Consider the following 26,970-nt stretch of genomic DNA (forward strand, 5'->3'; position numbering starts at 1 on the left):
TTTTTTACATATGTCTAGCAAATATTTCATGAGCCTACTCACATGACTATCATTGTGGAGTGGCTGTCACTCTGTGACACTCAGATGACAGACAACAATCGTAAATATGTGATAATTATTCTATGCACATGTTCTTTATTATTACCTTACAACACAAAATGATTTTACCTGTCAATTCATTAAAAAAATAAAGAAAAGAGATGATAGAGAGAGAGAAAAGACTGGCCCTGTTTGGTGGCTCAGTGGATAGATAGAGTACCGGCCCTGCATTCGGATGTTGTTGGGCAGGTAAAATATATTATGCTCATTTTGTTAAAGATGGTGCTGCCCACGTGAAAGCCTGTCACCCAGGTGATATTAATATGTGTTGGGGGCGGGCTGTGGGCAGGCAGGACCCTTGTAGCCTGGGGCTTGTTTTAGGACTAAGCCTTTCCAACCCTTTTTGATGTGGGGTGGTGCAATCCCATCATGCCTCATATAAGTGACTTTGTATTAGTGACTTCCCTATTTTGTATATTGGATTAAAGGTTTTGATTTCTATACTATAAAATGGGGGTAGACTGGGAGCTTGCTCTCTCAGTTCCTGAGATTAGCATTAGAGAGCAGAGCAGAGAGAGGCCATGTGGAAGAGACCAGGAGAAGCAGCCAACATGCTGGAGTGTTGAGTGAGAGGTCAATTTGTGCAGAGTTTGTGCAGGGAGAAGGAAGGAGATGGGGAACAGAGGTGAATAAGTCTGGTTAGCTAGAAACCTTTGATTCTAGGAAACTCAGATAAGTCAGTAGCTTTGTGAGCACTGAATGAGTGGGTTTTGGAGCCCAGTGTGTGTTTTTACCTGCCTGCTGGGTGCAAGCTAGGATTAAAGATGATGGCCCACCAGTTTTTGGCTCCATTGTTTCTTTACCGACTGTCCGAATCCAATACAAACCTGCATGTGAATGGCCACAATGGCAGCTCCTGGCTTTACAGATGTCCAGTTTTGATTCCTGGTCAAGTCACAGAGGAGAAGAGACCATCTGCTTCTCCACACCTCCCTTTCTTCCTTCTCCCCTTCTCCCTGTCCTGCAGCCAGTGGCTCGATTGATTTAAGTGTGGCCCCTGTGCAGAGGTTAGCTCAGTTAGTCTCGAGTGTCAGCCTCGGGTGCTAAAAATAGCTTGGTACTCAAGCATCGGTGCCAGGTGGGGTTGCTTTTTAGGGGCTAATGCAGGTGGATTCTGCCTTACTCTCTCTGCTCCTCTCACCTAAATAATAAAAAATGTCATATGTAAGAAGAAAGCTAAATATTCAAGTCAGGGCATTTTACCTTGTCCTTGAGCCCAAGAAGTAAAGACAGTGAGAAGAATGGTGGCTAGCAGCAGCCTGTGGGTGACCCCCATAGTATGCTAACGCATGTGTTCCAGCAGTGCTGTTGGAGGTTTCAAGTTACCTTCAGGAACAGGTATCAAGTGTGACTCTGAATCAAAGTGCCCACCAGAAAGTTCATTTGTTTAGGTCACTCAGTAAATATCAAAGTTCAAGAGCTTGTGAAAAGCCCTCAGTTCCCAGGAATGATCAACTAGTCATATAATTGCCAAACGAACATTATAAGATCTTGAACAACTAATTAAAAAAAAGGTAAGTGAATAAGCAGCTAACTGTATAAAATGAGATGCCCAGAGCACGAGACTAATGTAAAACAATGCAGAGGCCTTTAAGAACACTAATAGATGTGGCAAATGAGAAGCAATGGGCAAGGGGCATAAATAAATCCTTCAACGTTAATTATTGATTTAAAATAAAATGAAAAGTCAAAATAAAAAAGGAGAGGAGGTAGAATTAAAAATAAAGGGTAAACCCAAATATAATCTGTGTTCAACTAGAGTTATCCAAATTATAAAAACACGACATGTAGAAAGCAAAACATTAAAAAATATAGAAATTGCACAAACTAAATGTGTGAAAGGTTAGTGGGTATGGTCATAAGAGATACAGTAAAATTCCAAACAGAATTACAGACTATAAGGAACAGTGTTTCATAATGATTTCATCTAGGTGATTTCAAATTCACTAAGGCGGGGGTGGGGGGGAAGGCAGGAATCATTCAAAAGAAGAGGACTTGTCCTTTGGAAATCCATTAAGGATGAAACATAAAATAGTTACTAGTTCTAAAGTGCAAAAACATTTACTTTATATCAGAAAAGAAAAGCATTGCAAAGTGAAATTTTATAAAGAATACAATCATTTATTAACATTAGAAATACAAAATATTAAGGAATACCTTTGACAAAACATTGGTAAGATTGCTCCTCAAAAATTTTGAGAAAATATTTAGGCAAATAAATAAAAAAGTCTATGATGTTTGTGAATTGGAAGACTCACTTTCATGAAGAGGTCCACTCTCCTCAATTAATTTATGCTTCAAAATCAGAAAAATTCAAATGTCCTCATTTAACCAAAATAAGTCACTGACAGCATAATTCCAAAACTCATCATGAAAAAACAACACACTGGAAAAATTTTAATCCTCAATATTTATATTGACAATAAATATTCTGTTTATCTCCCAATGGAAGTGTCATAATGAGAAACACCTGGGCCGTGGGAGGAAGGGAGTCCAGAGATAAGACCACAGAGGTCACTCTCTTCTTGCGTAAGAATAACCAGTGCGGGAAAGAGAGTTTTCCCAGAAAATGGCGAGATAACAGTTGGGAGCTGGTTGAGTAAACAACATGAAACCTTGACCCGCGTCAAGGGTTCGCCCTTGGCTAGGGCTTGGCGGCGGGCCAAAAGCAGTTTCTCAAAGACAATGAAAGACTTTCCTCAAGGTCAGCGTGTGACTCACCGACAGGGGCCCGTGGCAGGATCCAGACTGCGTCCTTAGGTTCCCCTGTCACTCCAGCACCCTAGGATCTGCTGGGTCCGAGGCCTGGGAGACAGAGCCCCGTGTTGGCGGCCTTGACCTGGGACTAGCCCTCTCCCCATCTGCACTTCAGTCACACCAGCACCTTTAGGGACCCCTGATAAATGGGCTAAGTCGCACCTCTAATAGGGACGAAGCTGCCCCTAAAGCTTCAAGAGGCACAGTGGGTGTCATAATTTTGTTGTTGTTGTTGTGGAGAACTTTGTTGTGTGTGTCAGTTTAAAAGGCTTATCTCCAGGTGCCCCGCACCTTCGGTCTCTAGCGATGTCCCTGAGGTAGCTGGCCCCTGGATATTTGCTGGTTTTGTCCCCACCATCTGACGTGGGAATGTCTTACCAGTAAGTCTAGACTCGTTGCTCTTTCATGCTCCCTGGGCTCAACGGGCAAAATGTCACCATGGGATGGGCCAGTGTGATTTCTTTTGGAGGGGAGAGGTGGCCGAGGTCCCTGCAGATGAAGTGATGACACGGGGCTGCAGAGCAGACGTCCCCATAGAGAGGACAGTGCAGGAGTCCTGACCACCTTGTCACCCAGAGGAAAGTGCTGCGGCTGGTCTTTCCCAACTAGGAGGGAGACAGCAGCCTTTGTCTTCTCAGAGCTGCCTACCACGTGTTCTCAGATGTTACAGTAGGTAGACCAGTTTTCTCAGGCAGTGAAACAACTCTGGGGGAATAGGCACGACGGTGGCCCCATTGGATAAACCGGCCATGCTCCCCGGTTTCTTTCCTAGACGTGTGTTCTTCACAAGCCGAATAGGCGAGTGGTCGGGGCTGTGACAGGAATCTTCACTTCTGCACCTATCATCCTGGAATCCTCTCAGGGAAGAGAGCTTCACTTTGCTTTATTCCTGTGGGAGCCTGGTCTGCAGGCTTTCGGTGCCGTCCCTACCCCCACAGCCCGCGTGGGGCTGGTCAGGGAACCAATGCGCGGGGTCTTCCCTTTGCTCAGAAATGTGCCCAGCAGGTCTGAGAAAAGCCTAGTAATAATCCTTCTAAACGATGCAACTGTTCACTTGATTAAGAACTTTTTAAACTTTATTTCTTCCCTATTATTATTTGGTAGTCAATAATTCAGTAGAATTGTATTTTAATTCATAAAATATTTACTGCGGATAGCAAAATATACTCATTACACTGATTTTCTCAGAATCCATGAGAATATTAAAGGACTTACCTAAGCATTTTGGGGATTGTGAGCACTTTCCATCACAGCATGTTACTTTCCTACTTCCCTTAAGTTCGTAATAGGCCCAGCATTGATACTCAACTGATGACCCTGGGGCATAGGCCCTTAATGGGAACGTGGTAATGTCTCCATTCTCAATAGGTGGAGGTGGTCCACATTTGCCTCTAGATTCTAAAAAGAGATATTATTTGATTTAAAGAGAGACCGATATTAAAACACAATTTTTTTTTTTAAGTTGGAAACAGGAAGGCAGTCAGACTGAGTCTCGCATGCGCCCGACAGGGATCCACACAGCACATCCACCAGGGGGCGATGCTCTACCCATCTGGGGCGTTGCTCTGTTGCAACCAGAGCCATTCTAGCGCCTGAAGCAGAGGCCACAGAGCCATCCTCAGCGCCCAGGCCAACTTTGCTACAATGGAGCCTTGGCTGCGGGAGGAGAAGAGAGAGACAGAGAGGAAGGAGAGGGGGAGGGGTGGAGAAACAGATGGGTGCTGCTCCTGTGTACTCTGGCTGGGAATCTAACCCAGGACTCCTGCACACCAGGCCGACGCTCTACCACTGAGCCAACCGGCCAGGGTTAAAACACAATTTTTAATAAGTCAAATACAAATATAACACCATAGCTTCTATTAAGACATGATTTCAGATGACAGTATGATTCACTGGAGTCATTTTCATCACTTAAACTGAGAAAAAATATGAAGCCCTTTTGAATGGTCATGCCCTGATGTTGGGAGGGCAGACCGGAGCAGCCTCTGTAGAATATGGTATGGTGGTTACTTTAAAACATGGAGCTGCCTTATGACCCAGAGATTTCACTTCTGCATATGTTTCCAAGAAAACCAGAAGACTAATTTGAAAGAATTTATTCATCTAGCTTTACATTTTAGTGTTATTTACAATAGCCAACATTTGGAAGCACCCAAGTGCTCCTCAACAGACAAGTAGATAAAAAAGCAGTGGTACATATATGCAACGGAGTACTAGTTGGCCATAAAAAGGAACAAATCATATCACTTGTGACAACATGGATGGATCTAGAGGGTACAGGCTAGAAAAACAAGTCAGTCAGACACATAAATATCATATAATGTTAGTTCTATGGGGAATCTCCAGAGCAAAATAAATGAACAAATAAAAGAGCCAGAATCATTGATAGAGAGAAGACTGACGGTTGCGTTGGTGGTAGAGTGGTTAGCATAGCTGCCTTCTATAGAACACTGCAAGCTGTCAGAGGGACAGGGGGTTGGGAGCTGGAGGCCAAAGGTGCAGGGATTGGGAATACAGATTGGTAATTAGCAAACAGTCATGGGGATGTAAAGTACAGTATAAGAAATTTAGTCAATAATATTGTACTAACTACGGTTGGTGCCAGGAGAAACTAGAAACATCAGGGGGACACTTTGCAAAGTACATGCTTGTCTAACCACCCTGCTTTACAACGGAAACCAATAGAAAATAATAATGAACAAAAATGATGACCGGAATAATTAAATTAAAAGAATTTTAAAGTCATTCTAATGTTAACAAATATGTCTGTCTTGCAGCATTGCAGTATTTAGAAAATGGTGTAGTTAATGACTGTGTACTGGACAGGGGGATAGCTAAGATAAAGGAAATTTCTTGTTCTTATGTGCAACATACTACAGTGTCTACTGGATCTTATCATTTTTTATTGGTTTTCGTTTTTATTTACAAAAGAATATAACTTGTCAAATAAAATCAAAGAATTACAAATTCATGTAATGTGAAATGTATTTTCTACATTTCTTTTGTGGACAAGATAAGGTAGCAATGTTTCTGCTTGTTCCTTAGGCCATGCGTAACAAAAGGACCGGAATGCATTGTAAACGAACAAAAGAAACTGTAAGAGTGTCAGAGAAGTCAATCTGGTTCAGGACTCACTGCAGTGAGTGTAGGTTTCAGTCTTCTCTTCTGTGTCTCCTGGAGTGTGTCCTGATGAAGAAGGAGACCTAGAAATGGTGTCAAGTTAGCAGGGGAAAAAAATTTCAATAAGAGTCTACTCTGTTTAGCCAAAGGTCCTGAAAAGGAGCAGCATTTAAAAACAAACAACAAAACAAACAAACAAAAAAAATTCTGTGCCATACTCCTCTTAATCAATAAAGAAATGTTTGAGAATAACCTAAGACCAAACCCCTACCCACATTGATCAACAAGGGCCAGTTAGCGTCTTAGACGCCCTGTGACAAGCTGAGGGGACAAGTCAGACAAGTCACCTCTTTCATTTCCTATGCTCTCAGTGTGGCCCCGTGGAAAGCCTAGACTTTAACCTTGCACAGGTATTGATGTTGTTCTGATATATATAAGATTTGATGAAAGTTGGAGTATTGACCTAGGCCCATTGGCTCAGGGGTAGAGCATCAGCCGGTGTGTAGATGTTTTGGGTTCAATTCCCAGTCAAGTCACAGAGGAGAATCCCCCATCTGCTTATCTACCCTATCTCCTCTTTCTTTTCTCTCTCTCTCTCTCTCTTCTCCCTTCCTGCAGCATTGCTCCTGCAGCCATATTGGAATGAGTTGTCCCCAGATGCTAAGAATAGCTCCCTGGCCTCTACCTTAGATGAAAAAAAAAAAAAAAAAAAAAAAAAAAAAAAAAAAAAATGACTCGGTTTGCAATGGAGCTAAAGCTTCAGATAAGCAGAGCATCACCTACTGGTGGAGTTGCCAGTTGGACCTCAGCTGGGGCACATGTAGGAGTCTGTGTTATCTCCTCTCACTAAAAAAAAAAAAAAAAAAAAAAAAGAAAGAAGGCAGAGTCTTAGAACATAATACCCAAAATGTGAATAATACAACTGAAGATCACTCATTGTACCGAGGACCAGGAAAGTCTCAAAGGAGCAAGGACAATCAACAGAAGACAATATTGGATGACACAGAGAGTAAATTATTGGGCCATGGCTTTAGTTTTTAGTGTTTTTTAAAAGATTTTTATTCATTCCTTTTAGAGAAGAAAGAGAGAGAAAAAAGGGAGGAGCAGAAAGCATCAACTCCCATATGTGCCTTGACCAGGCAAGCCCAAGGTTTTGAACCGGCAACCTCAGAGTTCCAGGTCGAGGCTTTATCCATTGCACCATCACAGGTCAGGCTGGACCATGGTTTTCTAACACTCCAAATGGAATCATTGAACTGAAAACCAGCATAACAGAATTAAAAAGAAAACTTACTGGATGGGCTCAATGATAGATTTCAGATGACAGAAGCATAAATCCTTAAGCTTTAAGAGAGAACCATGTAAGTTTTACTCACTTTAAAAATGGATCACAACAAAAAGTAAACAGAGCTTCGGGGAGCAGTGAGAAGATGGCAAATTTGGAGGCCCAGAGTGAGAAAATAAAGGGCTAAAAAAATAAAATAAAAAACCACATTCCAGAAATAGTGGATGAATATTTCTAATACAGCATGAGGCTTCAACTGACACATAATAAATATGAGTGACCTTTAAACAGGAGAAAACCAGAGACATTATCCCAGGATCCATCATCCCCTAACTGCTAAAAACCTGAAAAGAAAAAATCTCAAAAATAGGTAGGTAGTCATTATGTAATATTCATATGGACAAAAGGATTCAAATGTCAATGAAACTTGTACTCTAATAAACTCAATGAAAAAATAAAACATAAAGAAGCCTGGTAAATATCATAAAAAATTTCATTCCACGGTAGAGCGTCGGCCTAGCGTGCGGAGGACCCGGGTTCGATTCCCGGCCAGGGCACACAGGAGAAGCGCCCATTTGCTTCTCCACCCCTCCGCCGCGCTTTCCTCTCTGTCTCTCTCTTCCCCTCCCGCAGCCAAGGCTCCATTGGAGCAAAGATGGCCCGGGCGCTGGGGATGGCTCCTTGGCCTCTGCCCCAGGCGCTAGAGTGGCTCTGGTCGCCGCAGAGCGACGCCCCGGAGGGGCAGAGCATCGCCCCCTGGTGGGCAGAGCGTCGCCCCTGGTGGGCGTGCCGGGTGGATCCCAGTCGGGCGCATGCGGGAGTCTGTCTGACTGTCTCTACCTGTTTCCAGCTTCAGAAAAATGAAAAAAAAAAAAAAAAAATTTCATTCCAGCCTGACCAGGTGGTGGCGCAGCTGATAGAGTGTTGATCTGGGATGCTGAGGACCCATGTTCAAAACCCTGAGTTCACCACCTTGAGCACAGGCTCATCTGGCTTGAGTGCCAGGTCACCAGCTTGAGTGTGAGATCTGCATGACTCCACAGTTTCTGGCTTGAGCTCAGGTCACTGACTTGAAGCCTAAGGTTTCTGGCTTGAGCCCAGGGTCACTGGCTTGAGCAAAGGGTCACTGGCTCAGCTGCAGCCTCTTCCTAGCCCCCGGTCTAGGCACATATGAGAAAGCAATCAATGAACAACTAAGGAGCAGCAACAAAGAATTGATGCTTCTCATCTCTCTCCCTTCTTTTTCTGTCTGTCCCCACTGTTTTTCTCTTTCTCCCTCTAAAAAAAACCAAATAATACAAAAACAAATTTAATTCCATAAGAACTACTCATTATGTGTTTATGTCAACACATTTTGTCCTTTATGTATTCTGTAAAATTGGGCAGTGGGGAGAATAAGATACTTTACCTTTGCACTTGAGTAGGTTTGACCAGTTCCCATTAAAACATGTCACTTCTGCTTCCCCATATCGGTCCAAAGACTTGGTGCATTCATAATATACTGTCTCACCAGACACATACCTAGGCTTCTTATTTCGTATAATGGCATTTTCCACTGTGGGGGACTCCCACAGGGCTCATCTGAATAAAAACAAAATAGAATTTATGTCTAATGTAACAATTGTTTAGAACTCAAATCAATAAATGAAATTCCAATGGACTTCTAGAATTTAAAATCAATCATTAATCTGTCATGAAGACTGAAATTTTTTATAAATTTACATGTAAGATAGAAATAAATAAGGCAAAACAGTATTATTTTTGTAAGAGCTAAGCTTCTATACATTAAATTTCTTTATTTTTTTTGAAGATTAATAGAAAAATTTAGGCTTATGAAAATGATAGTTATTCGGGACATTGCCATTTGAGGTTAGAAAAATAAATATTATAAATTATATAAATTTACCTGACTGGGTTGTGGTGCAGTGGATAGAGCTTCAGACCTGGATGTTGAGGACCTGGGTTCAAAACCCTTAGGTTGCAGCCTAAAAGTAGACTCACCAGGTTGAATGTAGGCTCAGCGGCTTGATTGTGGAATCATAGACATGACCCATGGTTGCTGGCTTGAAGCCCAAGGTTGATTGCTTGAGCAAGGGGTGACTGGCTTGGCTTAAGCCTGGCCTGCCCACCAACCACCATTTAGGTATATACGAGACAGCAATGAATAAACAACAAAAGTGACACAACTACGAGTGATGCTTCTCATCTCTCTCCTTCTTGCTCTGTCCCTTCCTCTCTCTCTCTCTAAAAAAAAAAAAAATACAATAAACTAAAATTTGATCAAAATACCTCTGCAAGTTAGTGTTCCTATCCATTTGCCATTCACACACTGGACATAATTGGACCCGTCCATCTGGTAATATTGTGGTCGTGTGTAAGTTACTTGCTCCCCTGAAGCATACGATTTCTTCTGTGGTTTTTGAAGCACGGTGTTATCAAAGCTGGGTGGCTCAGAACAAAATGCTTCTGAAAGGGAATAAAAAACATATCCCTGTTGAGTAAATTTTTACAATTAATTGTACCCTAAAATGATAGGTATATGCCAAATAAGTGTATATGGTAAAATATTTTTCTTATAACTTGAAAATATATGAGCAGTCTTGAGTTGATTGCATTGAATGATTCTACAGTTATCAAAAGCACAACATGGGAATGATGATTACTGAAAGCCCATCAACACCAGGATATGAGTAATGCTTGAGACCACACTTCTTACATTCTTGTTTGTCCATACAGACACCCTACATAATTTCCCTGTTTCTGCTTTTTACCTCGTTAAAATCTTTTTTTCATAATGACTTCAGACATCTTAGAAAATTATACATCTATAAGGAGATCACTGATGAATTAACAGGGAACTGAAGAATGAAGAGATTGATAAGCAGGGATCGCCTACTAAATAGGAAGAGCATGTGGAACATGAACACAGTTTACATGAAAATGAATAATTGGGCTCCTGTTGTCAAACATGGCATATTTCTAGGGCTTTTAATTCCCGGCCGGAATCCAGGACTTTCCTGATATATCTTTCTATATTCTAGAATTGCTGCATTTTTATATTTATATCATCAATGCTCTGACTTAAAGATATTTAAGAGTCCTAGGATATAATTAAAGACACTATACTTATGCATTCTGGTGGACAGGACCATTTCCTCCTAAACATTTTACAGATGCAGGTCCATGATCCCATATCCTCCGGCACATCTGTACGTGACTTCTGCTCCATGTGGATAACTCTGGGACCCTTAGGTACTTGACCATTGTCTATTGAAGGTGGTGGTAAATCACAAGGAAGTCCTAAAAAATAATGAAAGAAGGACCGTATATTTCACTAACTTTGAAATTTATTTCATGTACTGGTGGTCCTATCTGGTACTTTCATTTGAAACAAAATGATCACACAGGCACTAACATCACATCACAGAAGAGCTGCCCAATGATTTCTAAAATGATCATTGTCGTGTGCATCTAGCTGTGAACATGAGCAAGAACATGAAACAAAAGACCTTAACATACTTAAGAATGGGACTATCAATGCTTCTCTAACTCATCATAAGTAGTAAAAGAAAACCACACATTGAGAATTAATCATCTTAAGTACGTATCATAAATGGTAAGAGATCAGAAGGGACACTGTAGGAAGAACATAATGTTTTTAAAAACCCTGGTGCAAAGCCTTCACTACAACCTGTATGAAGACATATGAATAGGTGTACCGATATGAATAAAGAGTTAAGTTTAATTTCACTACACGTCCAGTTTTAGTAGAAATTAAAAAGAGTCAAAAGTAAAATGAATTGCACAATGAACCAATGGAAATACCAAAAATAAGACAGATTTGATTGTGCCAAAATTGTTGGGTAAAATATGTTAACATAAAAATAATATATTAATGGTTTTCTATACTGATAAGTTCAAATAAGAATGTCCCGTGACTTGGATGCCTATTTTAATGAACTGTATTGAAAACAGAATTGTAGTTTGAGTGCTGTGCTTACCTACACACTGAGGAGAACTCCACTCCCCTTGGCCACATGTGATTCCATCGGCTTCAGATAGCCTGAAACCATCTTCACAAATATAATTTAATTTGGTGCCATGTGCATATAGCTGGGGTTCAAAATGTTTCTTCTGAAGATCTAGATGAGTTAATGGTCCCGTGCTCGATATGAGGTGGCTGAGAACATGGAGTTTTTTCTATACAAAGAATAGAGGTCAAGTGGTCAAGCACAAAGATAATGTTTAAATCAAAAAAGAAAAGCAAACAGTATTTGGTATCTTAAAATAAGGACTATTTGAACAAATTAAATTACTTAATCACTAAAAAAAATTTGAAACTTGCAAAAATCGGTGTCTCCATAAAATCGATGCTACTCTCTTCTTGTTCCCTAGATTCCCCATCCTCTTCATCTTGAGGATGCATACAATACGCATAAATAGAAATTGCATCTTGGATTTACACAGTGAGCCAAAGTGCCTGTCTGTGTTCATTTCAGGACAGAAGTGAGATAATGCAGGTTGATTTCTGAGCCTGGATTGTAATTTACTGTTTCAGCTGAAGTGGAGAGGATATGGAGAAACGGCTTCTTCTGGGTTTGTTGCACCAGAAGTTTTCAACCTTTTTCATCTCGTGGAGCAAATAAAGTAATTACTCAAATTCTGCAGCACACTGAAATATATATTTTCTAACAGTCAAAGAAAGAAATTGGTATAATTTGACTCCTTTGCACCAAATGGCTGTTGTTGTGTTGGCTGTTGTCATTTTTTTTTTAAATTTAACAATCTAAGGGAAAAGAGGTCAGTACCCTGACTAAATACTCAAGGATACATGCTTTTAAAATTCTTGTGGCACACCAGTTGAAAATCATTGAAAATCATTGCTTTACACAAAGCACAGCGGAGTTTCATCCTCATTTGAAAGACAGTTGCAATGTTAATAATGCACAACTGACCAACACAGCGTGGTATCGACTGCCATGTTCTGTTGTGGCACACAATGTCTTCTGCTCCCTGAATTAGAGTATTTTCTTGACAGAGAATAGATATTCTTTCTCCTTCCAGGTAATTCAGTGTGGTTGCCATATTTTGAAATTTGGGAATCTGAGGTGGAGGTGGACATTTTGATACTTCTGAAAATATCAAAATTAGATTTATTGATGAAAAACAATCAGTTAAATATATCAAAAGGATAATTCAGTAAGTGAAAATGTATCAGAAAAGAACAAATTTTAACATTGTAATCTATGTTTAAATATGCTATCTTTTTCATCTGTTTATCATTTCAATATATTAAGTTGGGTTTTAGTCTCTATACCTTTTTTTAAAACACTTTATGTACTTATATTTATTTTTGTTAATTATTTTTATTAATTTATTAATTTTAGTGAATAGAGACTGAGATAGAGATAGAGAGCGAGACTGAAGGGGAGGAGCAGGAAGTATCAACTCCTATATGTGCCTAGACTGGACAAGCCTGAGCTTTTGAACCAGTGAACTCAGCAATCCAGGTCAACGCTGGTTCCACTGCACCACCATGGGTCAGGCATTTCAATACCTTCTTTGTAGATTCTTTCTTTTATTCTGTCTATGATCCATCTTGGATAATTTATGTAAAAGTCATTTTCATGATTTCTAACAATTGGAATGTCTTAAGTGAATTATTCACTAAAAACACATCAAATACTGTGATCAGAATATATTACTTTAATAAATATCCATTATCAAATATTTTGGGAGTCAATTAAAACCCTCACATGATGTTGTACCAGTGAAAGCTGGAGAGCCATAGAAGAATTACATTTATTTAATGATAGATTAATTTGACATGGACTCCTGGCCGAGATGTGAATTAGATATAATGATGCATGACTTACATACTTTTGAATGTTCAAACCGCCCTGCAGGTGCTGTTTCCCAGGTGCCTGAACTGAGAAAAGACAATATAGGAAAGTAAAATAGCCTACCACCTATTAAAGAAATTGAATTAATCATCAAGAAAATCTTAAAAAACAAAGCAAAACAAAAACACCTCTATATATCAGTGGACTTCCCAGGTGAATTCTAGCAATTTTATTTAAAGGAAATAATAACATAATAACATTATGTGTAATGATATTACATAGGTCTTTTCAGACAACAGAGCAGCAAAGGACTCTTCTTAAATGTTTTTATGAGGTCACAGTACACGTGATAATAACTGGCAGAGATATTACCGTAAAACCTACCTGTAATTTAATATCCTCAGTGAAAATAGTTGTAAAAATTCTGGAAACTGCATCAGCAAATCAAGTACACAAAAGTTAAGAAAGACTAACATATCATTACTAACTATGTTTAACACTAGGAGTGAGAGATTTATATATGCATTTCACTGTATTAGGAGAATTAAGAAAGTCATATTGTCATATAAATAAATGCATTAAGAACATTAAAAACAACAGCCTGAACAGGCAGTAGTGCAGTGCATAGATCATTGGCCTGAGATGCTGAGGACCGAAGTTCAGAACCCCAAGGTCGCAGGCATGAACATGGTCTCACCAGGTTGAGTGTGGGGTCGCTGGCTTGAGCCCAAAGATTACGGGCTTGAAACCTACGGTTGCTTGCTTTGCTAATTTCTCATGGTCAAGGCATGTATGAGAAAGCAATCAATGAACAATTAAGCTACCACAACTATGAGAGGATGCTTCTCATCTCTCTCACTTCCTGTCTCTCTGCCCTTGTCTGTGTTCCTCGCTCTCTCAAGCACATAACTAATTAACTAACTAAATAATAAAAAGTATTTAAAAATCATTCAATAGTTGGTAATAAAACTCTTTACTCAGGTAACGGGGAGTGGAAAAAAATATACTGATAAAGGGCATCTACAAAAATCCTAAACTAACACTGTAAATGTGGTAAGAAATTGAATACAGTCTCTTATTAGCCACATATAGGATAAAGATATTTTTGTTCTTACCTCCTTTGAACAGTGTATTGAAGGTTTTTGCAAGTGCATTAAAAAAGACAAATAAAATATGAAGATAAAACGTGATTAGCATAAATATAATAGGAATGCTGCTCTTGATCAAAAGAAGACTACCTACAGGAAATAACGTAAGCATGTAATTTCAGAGTATAATCAATATCCAGAATGCCAGTGCATTTCCTCATACTTAGAGAAAAAATCATTGGAAAATATAATTATGAGAATTTGCACTTGTAATATCAAAAATATAAAACATGAGTACCTTTTTTAAAACTCCTAAATATTCTACACTTAAATTATTGTTGAGAAAATATAAGCCAAATTAAATAATTGAGGAGATATATCAAGTTTATGGCTAAGCATTTGATACGGATAAGATTTCAACTCTCCCTAATATATTTTTCATTGTACAACCCATCCTTTCTTTTTCACAAGTGGATATCATATAAAAATTTATAAGCTTCTCTTGAAATTTCTGTTAATGATAATATCAGAAAAATTAAAACAATCTTGAATAGAAATAACATAGTTGGTGATAATATATCCGACTTCAAGACATAATGTAAAGATGAGGTTTGTTCTATAGCTGAAATCGCTCATGAAATGATTAAAATTTAGAAAGAGTGTTTTGGTTATTTTCTAAATGAACCACCAGCTGAGAAATTATTTGTAATAATAAAGAGTATTAAAATATTTATTAAGACACAACAAAACTCCTTTTATGCAGTAGGAGAAAGAGGAATACATTTTCAAAATGTTCTAAACAAGAGCTTACCTACGCAGGTTACTTCGGGATCCCACCTTCCATTCATGCAGATGGAACGTTTCTGTTTTGACTTGCCTCTACATGAGTAATTTATCTTCACGTTGTGGTCATAGTCTGATGAATATGGCAGATTAATCTCTTGTGTAGTTGCTTGTGATAATTTACACCGCTTAAGCTTATTTGTTGCTATAAAATGAAAATATTCCATTTAAAACACTAATTACGAGACTCCATGCAACTAATACAAAAAGTAGCTCTAGATTCATACCATAATGCAATTAGAATTTAGGTCTATAAATTCCACCAATAAAGTTATTTACATAAATGTTGCAAGAGCTGGGCTATTATGTACGAACATAGTCTTATGACCACTATTGAAATATCAAGGAAAGTAAACATTCCAAAGAAATATTACACTTTGGAGATTGCAAGAACATAGAGGTTCACATTTTGATTTCTCTGCATAGTGAAGAGTCATCACATGGCTAAACTTGGTCTCATTTGAAATCTGTGCTAATGTCCACATCCATTTTTTCTTGAGATCAAACACTCTACATTATTTTTATTCCTCAATTTTAAAATGTTAAAAGAAAAAAATATTATCTGTGTAAATTGTACATATGAAGTTGTTTATTTAATTATATTTTTTAATAAAGTTAATATAAATAACAAGAAGGATTGATCAGAGGAATAGTGTAAAAATATGAATAGTTAAGTATATCTTTTATATGATCTCCAAAAACCAGAACATAAAATTAGGTGCTCAAGACATAACCCATTTTTACATACACTCTTAGAATCTTTGGGAAGCTATTTTATACCCCAGATCATCCTATAATATAAATATTATGCTGCTATAACACATTTTTGCCTCCTTCATTATAAGTTACATATAGATGATAAAAGTCTTTCATATAGCTATACATTTCAGAAACTTAATAAAGATGTCAATTGTATTTGAATATTATAACTTATCAATGTAGGTCTTAGGTAGTATCTGTCACAATTTTTTAATGATGAGTGTCAAACAAGGATGAACAGAACACGAAAAGTCAAGTAAATTGCCAAAGAAAACTAATGTTTTTATAATGCCACCTTAAAAACAATAAAGGGGACTAATTTGTAAACTAACACACTAGAGACTTGAGATTTATTACTATTTTTTAAGACTGTTCCAGAGTGCTGAGGGAGACAAAATAAAGTCTTCTTGAAGGGATAGTGACTGAGGGAGGTTCTGTAGTAAAGAAGGTGTGGCAGCTGTTGTCCTATGGCCCCTATGATGATGGGTTTCTGGAAGAATTTCTTTGTTCATTAAGAAGTAATAAACATTGTGAGAAGAGTGAAAATGTAGACAATAAGGAGAAACAAAATAAATATTATAGGAAAATTTTAAATCCTATATCTGTATGTAAAATTTAGCTTTATATTTGTAAAGATAAACAATATTTACATCAGAGGCAGATTCAAAAAACACTATTGCTAGCGTCTATTTTTCCTCAGTAGACACTATTGAACCATAAACAAGTGTTTGGATTCATTATAACTTAAGATCTGATATGTTCAAGAATATCACTAAATTTCAAAAATATGGTTGCAAGTTTTACATTAAATTTTAAATTTTATTAAAGGTCAGTTGTATTCTCACCAATGCAATCGGTAGTTCGGTCCATATTCCCTTAATACACATAATTGATCTGTTGCCAATCACTGTAAATTCTTCTATGCAATTGAACTCTACTGACTCTCCATGGTGAAAGGGTGGGTCATGGAATATTGCATAGCCCTGATCAATTTCAGGTATATCCCCACATGTACTGTTCTGTTCTCCTCTGTGAAAATTTCACAAACATGTTAATCCTTAAAATTAATTTGTGTGTTTATCTGAATATAAACACAAAGTGTTAATCTATATGTTTATATTTTATATACATTACCAATACACCTGGGCAAGACTGTCCATTCTCCATCAACACATTGAATTTTCCTAGACCCCTTCATGAGAAACCTCGGGTTGCAAGCATACTCCACAACTTCACCATGTTCATATTCTTCTTTAGGTATATCGATGGCATTCCCGTTGGGGAGCTAGGTTGTGGACCACACAGTTTTACTGCAGCTGTGGAAGAAATATTGTATACTTAGTGGTTAACTTGTCTATTTTGCAACTGAAAATTCAGTGAAGTGATGTTTTTCTTCTATTTATTGTTTATTATCTAATTTCTTATAGTGTTATTCGGCAAACAAAAAAGAATGGTGATTACTATAGATTCATGTCTCCCAATTCTGTTACTTTGGCCAAATTAGCATAATGGAAGTATATTTAAGCCCAGAAAACATGCTCAATATTACAGATCACTTAAACTATATGCAAATTCATTAACAATTATAATTGTGTAACTTACAACAATATTCATATCTCATAGAAACATTTCATCAAAACTTTTTGAAAATACCACCAATTGGAGGCAAAGATTTGATCAACAAAATGTAACTGTAAATTATACATGTGATTGAAGTGATTCTAAGATGCTTGAATACTGTTTAGATACACTCAGTGAAACATGAGGTGAAGTCCATGCTAATAGAAATGTCCTATATTAATGGTGGAATAGTACACAAAAAATATGAATAAATAAGTCGTGCCAGTGTAAGACATAGTATGTCTATGTATGGAAGCTTCCAGTACATATTTCAACAAAAAACAAAGATTACTTTCTTAAATAAGGAATTTTGAGGTATCTACTATCCAACACGTTCTCCTCAAGAATATTCTGGCTTAATGTCCTGGATTATAGACACATTAGAAGTCAACAGAAAAGTAAGAGCAAACAATAGTTGATATACAAAATTCTATATTTTATTTGAGCAGTTGTCAGGTAATCATTCACCTTTTCACGTTGGAAAGTTAAGTGACCATCCAAAGTTGTAGCACTGAATCGAATCTGGTCCAACAATCTTATCTCTATTTCTGCAGGTGAATTTCATCACGTCTCCAACTCTGTATTTATTTAAAAGGTGATGAACAATTTAGTTTTGTTCTATATCAGGACTTATGCATTCTCTTTCTATGTAAAGGTCAAATAATTTAATGAGAATATATAATGAGTCATTGGCTAGTAGATTTTGTGTGTCATGCAAAAGTAAGTTGCTACATGTTGCACATACATGGAGACATCAAGTAGGTGCTTTTGTGGGGAAAATATTGTATACTAGGTTTTTATACATCCTTCAAATTCACATGCTGCTCTTTGAACAGCAATATATGTATCCTGCAAATTTATTTGTAAAATCAATTTGCTTATAGTAGATCTGATTTTATCACTGATATTTATAGAATTTAACATTACATTTTCTGTACTATCAAAACAAAACTATTTTCTTACATTAAAAGATTAAAAAACTTAACTACAAATTTAAATTATATGTTTAAATACAAACTTACATTTTGTTTAATAGAACTAAGCCATTCAAATAGGCATTTCCAATATATTTCATTGAGAGGAACATTAAAAGTCAATTTATTAATATTTTATAAGGGAATAAATAAAACTGAAACATAAACTAAAGCATAAATAAAGATAAAGTAACATGTTAAGGTCACATAGCTAGATGTATTTTAGGATTCCTAAATATTTAAACAATGTTAAAAAATCTATTCTTATTGTTTCTATAATATATATTGACTATTAATAAAATGTTAATTATTATGATTCAAATTAGTAATGTGCAAGATAATTCCTTAAAAATCTTTAAAAGTTGTAAAGTTTTGACATTGTTAAATATTATCAAAAAATGCATGTGTCTTATTTGATTCCTCCATCCATTAATTAATATGTAAAATCAACAAGTGGAATTTAAAAATTGGAATCACATGAAAACAAGAAAATTCATACTGCCTATAAGTTAAATATAAACACATAATCATGAAAGTAGACATGGCTTCACCATTTAAAATGTAATGTCACTAAAAAACTCAGTAAATTTGCTTTTGCTTTTGTTTTCATGTTGAGGTCTGCAGCTAAGTTGAGAAGGTCACAATAGAAGAAGAAGAACTGGAATTCTTCTACTAAAATTCTATTCCAATGTTCAAGATAGTGATTCTTTCATTTATGTGTGCTCATTTGATATCAAAGAGACCTTCCAGGACCTCTGAAACAGACTCAGATTTCAGCTAATCCATGTGCAATTTCCTGCTGTGTGGTTGTGGAAAAATACTGGAAAAGAATACTAAGCTGTCATTTGTGTAGTTGATGCTTGGGAGAATTGCACTGTGCTGGTGAATGCCCACCGATGTGTTCCCCAGGCCTTAAGTTATTACAAAGATTTTGATAGAAAGGCATATTGTTTACATTGACTTCAACTGCTGCTCCTTTTCTCATATTCCTGACTTTACATTCTTTATCAATGAAGACCTGTCACCGTTGTAAATCTTCTGACTTCATACAACCCATATCTGTCTCTCATCCCAGAAAAGAAATTTTTATTTTTTAAATCCTCCCTTTTTACTTAGAACAATCATTTCAGAAGTAGGTCACCTTACTAGATGTAAACAGTCAACCCCGCAGTTTACAATTAATGGAGATCATCCACGGGCCGCTCAACCATCATGTGCGCAAGTCAGAAGTTGAGATGTTCCTCTCAAAGTGCTTTTCCTACTGCTCAAACCACCTTACAAATACCCTTCTCCATTTACCTGCTTACCTATGACACCAGCTTAAATTAAACATGTGAGTCCCTTGATTTATGACACCATCTGATACCCAACATTCAGTAATGCCTCTTTATTCTGACACCAAACTCTACCCCAAATCTTTTTTCTGCCCTGCATGTCCTCAGCCATCCCTCTGCCCCAACCCTGACCTAAAATTCTCCCACATCTGGAGAAGAATCCCTGATAGATCCCAAATATTGTTTTGTTTTCAAAGCTTGGCATGGACTGTTCTTTGAGTTGGAATACTCTGTGTCACCTGGATGCCCATAGTCTGAAGTCCTATTTCCCACCCTGAAAACAGGCAACTGACTAGCAAACATCAAGGAGACTCATGGAACAGTTCACGGAATTATTCACAATCAAAAAATGAAGAATTCCTCTTAGGATCTGCAGACAGTAACATTCAAGTTGGGTGGTAAAGAAACAAAACAGAACTAAACCGGGGAGCAAAATAGCTGAGAAAATCGCAAAAAATGTAATTTCGGCAATGAGTGCCTGGTGTTACATAATATAGAAGCTGTGTTTCGAATAACAACAATTATGCTTTATTCACAAATTTGTGATGTATATGGACAGTAGGCTACACTAGTGTGCTGGGTTAAATCGATTATGACTTTGGACTTCAAAATACCCTCTTCTCCCATTTTACATTAAGTTATTAAAAGGAAACACCTCACCTGACCTGGAAGTGGCGCAATGGATAGAGTGTCTGACTGGGACATGAATGACCCGGGTTTGATACCCCGAGGTTGCCAGCTTGAGTGAGGACTCATCCAGGTTGAGTGTAGCATCCTGCTGGCTTGAGTGTGGGATCATAGATATGACCCCATGTTTGCTGGCTGTAACCCAAGGTCGCTGGATTGAGCAGGGGTCACTCGCTCTGTTGTAGTCATCCCCCCCAACCCCCGCAAAAGGCACATATTAGAAAGCAATCAATGAACACATAACGATACTATATGGAGACTAAGAAGGTGCAATGAAGAATTGATCCCTCTTATTTCTTTCCGTTCCTGTCTGTTTGTCCTTATCTATCCCTCTCTCTGTCTCTGTCACAAAATAAATACATACATAAATAAATAAATAAATAAATGAAGAAACCTCTATTTTAATCAGTGTTCAATAAAAAATAATTCCTTATACACAAACATTCAACAAGGGAAACATGTGAAACACATTTTTTTTTTTTGTTTTGATAATCCTGAAAAGCAGTACTTACCACGACAGGTGGGTGCACCAGACCAACCATTGTCACCACACTCTATGACACCTGTGGTGTGTCTGGCTTCATTTTTATATCCGTCCTGGCACTCATACTCCAACCTGTCATTGACCTTATACCACGTGCTGCCAGCTTTGACCCTGGCATTCTCAAACACAGGCATACCACAAGATTCTAATGCAAAATAGAATTGAAGATTTCATTTCTAATATGATGTTAACAAACAATCTAATTAAGTCAGCCCCATCCCAAGGAATAAAAGAAGAGCTTTATCACTGAGAATATGTTAATATGTTATGTCTCATACAAAAATAATCTAATACCAGGGATAAATAAATTATTTTCCTAAAATCATTTCTCACAGTGAAAACTTATATTTCTACACAGTTTTGCTATCACTTATATTATCTGAAAAACTTATTTTAAGAACATAATCTCAATTCAATTTCATTTAGACATTTATTCTATGTTAGCAATAAAACAGGCCATACTAGATATAACATGCTGGGGTTTTTTTAGCATACAGGACAGCATTTTATAAATACAGGTACCAAACTTAGTAGCAGTTATAACATATATGCTCAAACAAAGTGAATTGGTTCCATAATAAGATTAATTTTCGACACTGAGAATAAACATTTAAAAATTCTATGAAGTTGTACTTTAGAATATAATAACTTTAATGCTCACATGCTGAAACAGCAATTTCAAATACTTACTTAATGACTGTATATTACTTTATAGTTATCAATATTGAATGTAGAGACAGTAATACATTTGTAATTAGTATAAAAAAGTAAAATGTTAAAAAATAGTCTCACTTTTCTCTAACATTATACAGCAGTGATATTATGTAAAGTTTAAATATTTTACCTCAAATTTAAAATGTATTATGTAGTAAGCTAGCTTAAAACTTAAAAAATGAAAAGCAATACTATAATAATAAAAGTAATAGTAGAGACATTTACTTGTCCCTATTAAAAGTAATATGATTATAATACCTAATAAGAGTAAGGAATGATTGATCACAGTTTAATATAAATTGAGTTTGATTTGGAAGCAACCTTCATTATTTTTTTTATTTTGGCTAATTCTCATAGCATGTATGAAAATGAAAAAAAATTAAAATAATTGAAATGGACAGTTCAAATATCCATTTCACTTAAAGGGAATGAAAAATATGGCTGCATGGCTGTGAGGTCATAAGATAAACTGAGCAATTATTCTTAAAAATTTTTCTTAAACATCGAGGTAGCAGGACAGAGACTTCTTTCAATGCAACCAAATACCATTCTATCTAGAAGTCTTTCTTCTAGATAGATATTTGTAGGTTTTGAAAAGGAAGTAATTTTTCAGAAGAGGATTCACCCTACAGTAGCAACCATATGAATTACACAGGTGAAATTATTTCAAAATGATCTACTATGAACCCATATTTTTACTTAAAACAGAAAACATTTATACCTAGGAACAAACACTCTGACACAAAACTCTGATAACCTAAACACAGGAACAGCATGCCAAGGTCTCAGCTAACAATAAATGACTTGACACAAAAGGCAAAACGTTTCCCCAACCAGGATGTCTTACGAGTGAAAAAACCTTGAACTGAAAAGTAAACTTATATCTACCTTACTTGTAATTATTGGCAAAAGGCAAAAATATTACCAATATGTTTTTTCTCAAACATTTTTAATTTTTCCAAGTGAAACCTCCTCAGCTTTTGCCAACCCAGGAAAAGAAATTCAGTTAGTGTAAACTTTTGTACAACAAATTTTGACACAATGAATGTGAGTATCATGAACAACTTACTAATGCACCTGGGCTGAGTTGACCATCCACCTCGCTGACACGTAATAGATGCTGACATCTGACCATCTTCTGTGATGTAACCTTGTTTGCACCTGTATTGTGTTTCTTTATGTAAGGGATATATATCATCAGATTCAGCAAGAAATCCATTCTCAATTCTTATATCTGATTTTAAACATGTTTCTGAAAGGAAGAGCATAAAAGGAAAAGATAAGCAGATGGTCAATAACATTTTCATAAGGACCTATGCAATATGACAACAGAGAAAATAAGACATCATTTGTAAAGGAAAACTGAAAAATAATCCCCATCCTCCAAGGGTTTGTATCAGAGTAAATAAACTCTGAATTTCCATAGATATTAAATCAAGATTAAAAAAAATTTTTGACACTATGCAAAATTTAAAATACTCAGAATACTTTGTAAGGAATTATTAGGAATCTGTTATTCTAATGAATCTAAAACTCCTCAGCCTACCAGAGTTTCACCAGAAATGGGTCCTTTTCTAAGTCTTGTTTCAAATAGTTCAGAGGTCACAGTATGTGTTCTCACCATGGGCGAAACAAAGCTGACTATGTCGGGGGATGTATGTACTAACCAGCTTGAACTGGTGGTCACTTCACAAGGTGTACTCAGACCACAACAGCAAGCCTTAAACCTTAAACACATTCAATCCCATTTTTCAATTACACTGTTAACACTGAAAAAGGAAAAACAAATTTGAAAATATAACAATATAAGCAGCAATCAAATAGAAAGGAAACACTAGATAAAGTGATCAGCATTAAAAAAAGGTTAATCGAAGAAATTTAATAAATTAGTGAATTCAAAGCAAGAAGAATAGAATAGTTCTGGCCATAGACAATGAGGAAACTGAGCTAAATAAATGCAAAGAACCTTTTTGAGGCATATGGACACAGCCAGTGCCTAACTACAAGTCCTGAGAGAGCACTAAATGATGTGAGCTCTATTCTCAAAGAGGTTTTATTAGGGTGGGGGGAGGGAGGACAATTTTTCAGATTATAACACAGGAAGAAGAAACTAAACCAAAATATGTCTGTCATACTGGAAAATACACAAAAATCAGTGTTCTCAAAGAGGTTGACATCAATAAAATTGGAATCTAGATGACCAGAGTGGAGAAAACTACAAATGCAAGAGCTTTAAAAATCTGCATAGTAATCCCATGATTCTTCAGTTCAATACATCACACAATGGTGTGGGGCAAACCCATGAGAATGAGCAGAGAATAACTAGCAGAGAAAGAACTACCAGGAACCAATAAAGTCAAAGATTTGCAACATACACAACACTGAACAACATTTATAGCTGATCAGTCAAATTGGAAAGAAGTCTTTAAAGATGAATCATTAGTAGGGAGACCAGAAGACACCTTATTCATCCACATTCTGAATAAACTGGTCCTAATGTAAAGGCTCCCCAAACAATCCAGTTATTTTAAAAATAAGCCTTGAGTGGGCAAGTTGACCATAACAACCCTAGCCTTCCCAAACAAAGTATAAAACCAGTAAGACTCAAGGTCTCCAACTCTAAGCCCCTGAGAGGTGCACTTTTGGGGAGGGGTAAATCAAGCAGCTGAAACTGTTGCCCTCAGCCTCTTCAGTGCATCCAATTGTGGACCATTTTGCTCTGATGGTGTGTGAAATGGCTCTGCTAGATTCCCGGGCTCCCCCAGAGATGTTCTCATTCAGGAAACTGTCACAATCAATCTTCTTTGTGGAGAAGACAACAGAAACTACTAATCTGCCCTTTGACCATGACACTCAATTAGTACAGGTTTCTTCAGTGTGGTCTTCTGTGTTTTTCTTTTTAAATTATTATTTTATTCATATCTACCATTAGCTTTATCTATTTTGCTATGGATACATCAAACAACCGGTGTTTCCATTCATACATACTTGAAAAAATAATACCAAATAGGTCCATTGGAAAAACAAGAAGGTGATGTAAATATTTTGCCACAGTTAAGATAGGTGAGTCTTAGAAAATTCACAGCTTGGATCTCAGACCATGTTCTTACCGACACGGAAGTATTTGAAGTATTTGGAAGAGGGTCCCAACCATTCTCCATACAGGTCATTGTGTTCTGCTGATTGGGAAGACTGTAGTCAGGATGGCAGTCATTTTTTATAGTCTGACCCTGCAAATTACTTCTCTCACCACATGAAGAATGTTCGTTTTGCAAGTAATTAAAAACACAGTTTCCTAAGAATTATTAAATGATAATGAAAAAACCCAGTAAACATGAGTTCAGTCAAAATAATAAAATAAAAATGACCTTTACAATATTTAAATTAGAATACATAGTATCCAAAACTAAAGCACAGCTTAAGGAAAACTAATGTTGCCAGCAAATGTTTCTAAAAAAGAAAAACCAAAATTGTTATTTATCTGTCATTTTCATAATGAAAACATGTACATATATGAAAAAACCAATATAAGTTTTTATGTGCATAGGACTCATCCTTTGACCTTTTTTTGTCTCACAGACTTAACTGTACCCATATTTTTCTCTCTCTCCTCTGAAATATCTCTATCTACACAAGGATACAGAGCCTGACTTACTACGGCATGGTACTTCCGGCGACCATCCTTTCGGAGTGCATGTAAGAACACCCCAAGTAGTCTTGCGAGTCAGTCACATAGTTCCTATGACAGAAATAGTAATACCATTTTCCTGCCATTACCAGAAAATATGGTCTGTATATATCTGCTTTGTATAGACCTCCATGTTCTATTTCTGAAAATTCACAGGGCTTAACTAGCAATAAATACAAATAAACAAGAAAAAAAGTAGTATAAATAATGTTTTACCTTAATATTAATCAAATGAATGATAAATTGTTTCATTGATGAGTTATATTTTTTTGCTAACATTATTACACTCATGATATTAGTGTTTCTAAGTCAAGAAAAGTTATCAACTTCAGATGTCACTAAGACTTGTTTTGTGATTATTTTGCAATATAAAAGGAAACCAAATTATTATGTTGTATACCTGAAACTAATATAATGCTAGCTGTCAAGTTTAGCTAAATAAATAAGTAATCTTTTTGCTTGTAATTAATATGCACATTGAGGTCGGTTTTATGGTGATAATAGCATCCTCTTTATGGGAATTATACTTAAGAAATTTATATTTGACTTATGCCTAGAATTAACATTGAGGCCATTGACCTATTATTTGTATCATTTCACTTTTCCAGCAAAGAATATTCACTTAAGTATGGGCCACCTCACAATGAACTGATATATAAAGGAAAAGAAGATGACTGTAGAGATAGAAAACACTTGAAAAGGGAAACATCCCCAGAAAGAAAATGCTCTGTTGAACTGAGTGGCATTTGGTGACATGTGATGGTTTTAGAAAATCAGCAATGTCTCCTGCACTTCTCCCTCATTCAAGGGAGGTCAACTGCCCCCGTTGAGTGAGTGCTAGACTTAGGGACCCTCTCCTAAAGAGTACAGGCCGACGGCCGAGGTGACAGTGTGTGACCAGGTCATGAGTGGAATGGAAACGTCCTCCTTGTCTCTCAGATCACTGGTTCTGGGGACAGTTTGCTGCCATTATATGGAGATCCCTGGGTCATTGGGCACTGAGTCTCCTGGGAAAAGTAATGTAGAAAGTCCTCTCAGAAACATCCTCTAGCCCATCCCCAACCTCCATGACTGCAGCCTGGGCCCACATCCCCAGTGCAGACCCACAGGGGGACTCAGCACCGGGCAGCTGAGCCATTCCCTCATTCCTGAGCCCTGGAAACTCTGAGACAATAGAGGGTTGCTGCTTAAGTCAATAGGTATGGGGGGGGGGGGGGACATTTTTTTACACCGCAAAAAAAAAACGAATATACTTGATGTGAAATGGTGGTAATATTATCCAAGGTTTTCATTCGCACATTAAAATTTCATTAGTGAGAGACATATATATTCATACACACATTTAACATTGACTAGCAAAAAATTAAAAGCTTTTCATGAGCAAACTTGGTTTTGATCTTAATTAGCATTGGCTACTTGGAGAGCAAAGGAAGCCTCCAAATCCTCTGCTCTACATTCAAAGTAAGGCAAAGATTTGAACTTCTTAAGTCCCCCCCTTTTTTATGTTCAAGAGAAGTAATTTCATAATTAGGAATTAGGCTCTGAAATGAATGGAATTTACAGCTGCATCTTGGAGGAGTCTCCCAGCCTATCTCATGCATTTTTTGTTTTCTCT

At 36.9% G+C, this 26,970-nt stretch overlaps 1 pseudogene; it reads right to left on the bottom strand.

Moving 5' to 3' along the window:
* Nucleotides 1-1,381: 1,381 nt before the first annotated feature.
* Nucleotides 1,382-24,837, bottom strand: LOC136388159 (complement factor H-like; annotated as a pseudogene).
* Nucleotides 24,838-26,970: the final 2,133 nt, after the last annotated feature.

Source organism: Saccopteryx leptura, chromosome 1 (genome assembly GCF_036850995.1).
Source record: "Saccopteryx leptura isolate mSacLep1 chromosome 1, mSacLep1_pri_phased_curated, whole genome shotgun sequence".
NCBI classification, from domain to species: domain Eukaryota; kingdom Metazoa; phylum Chordata; class Mammalia; order Chiroptera; family Emballonuridae; genus Saccopteryx; species Saccopteryx leptura.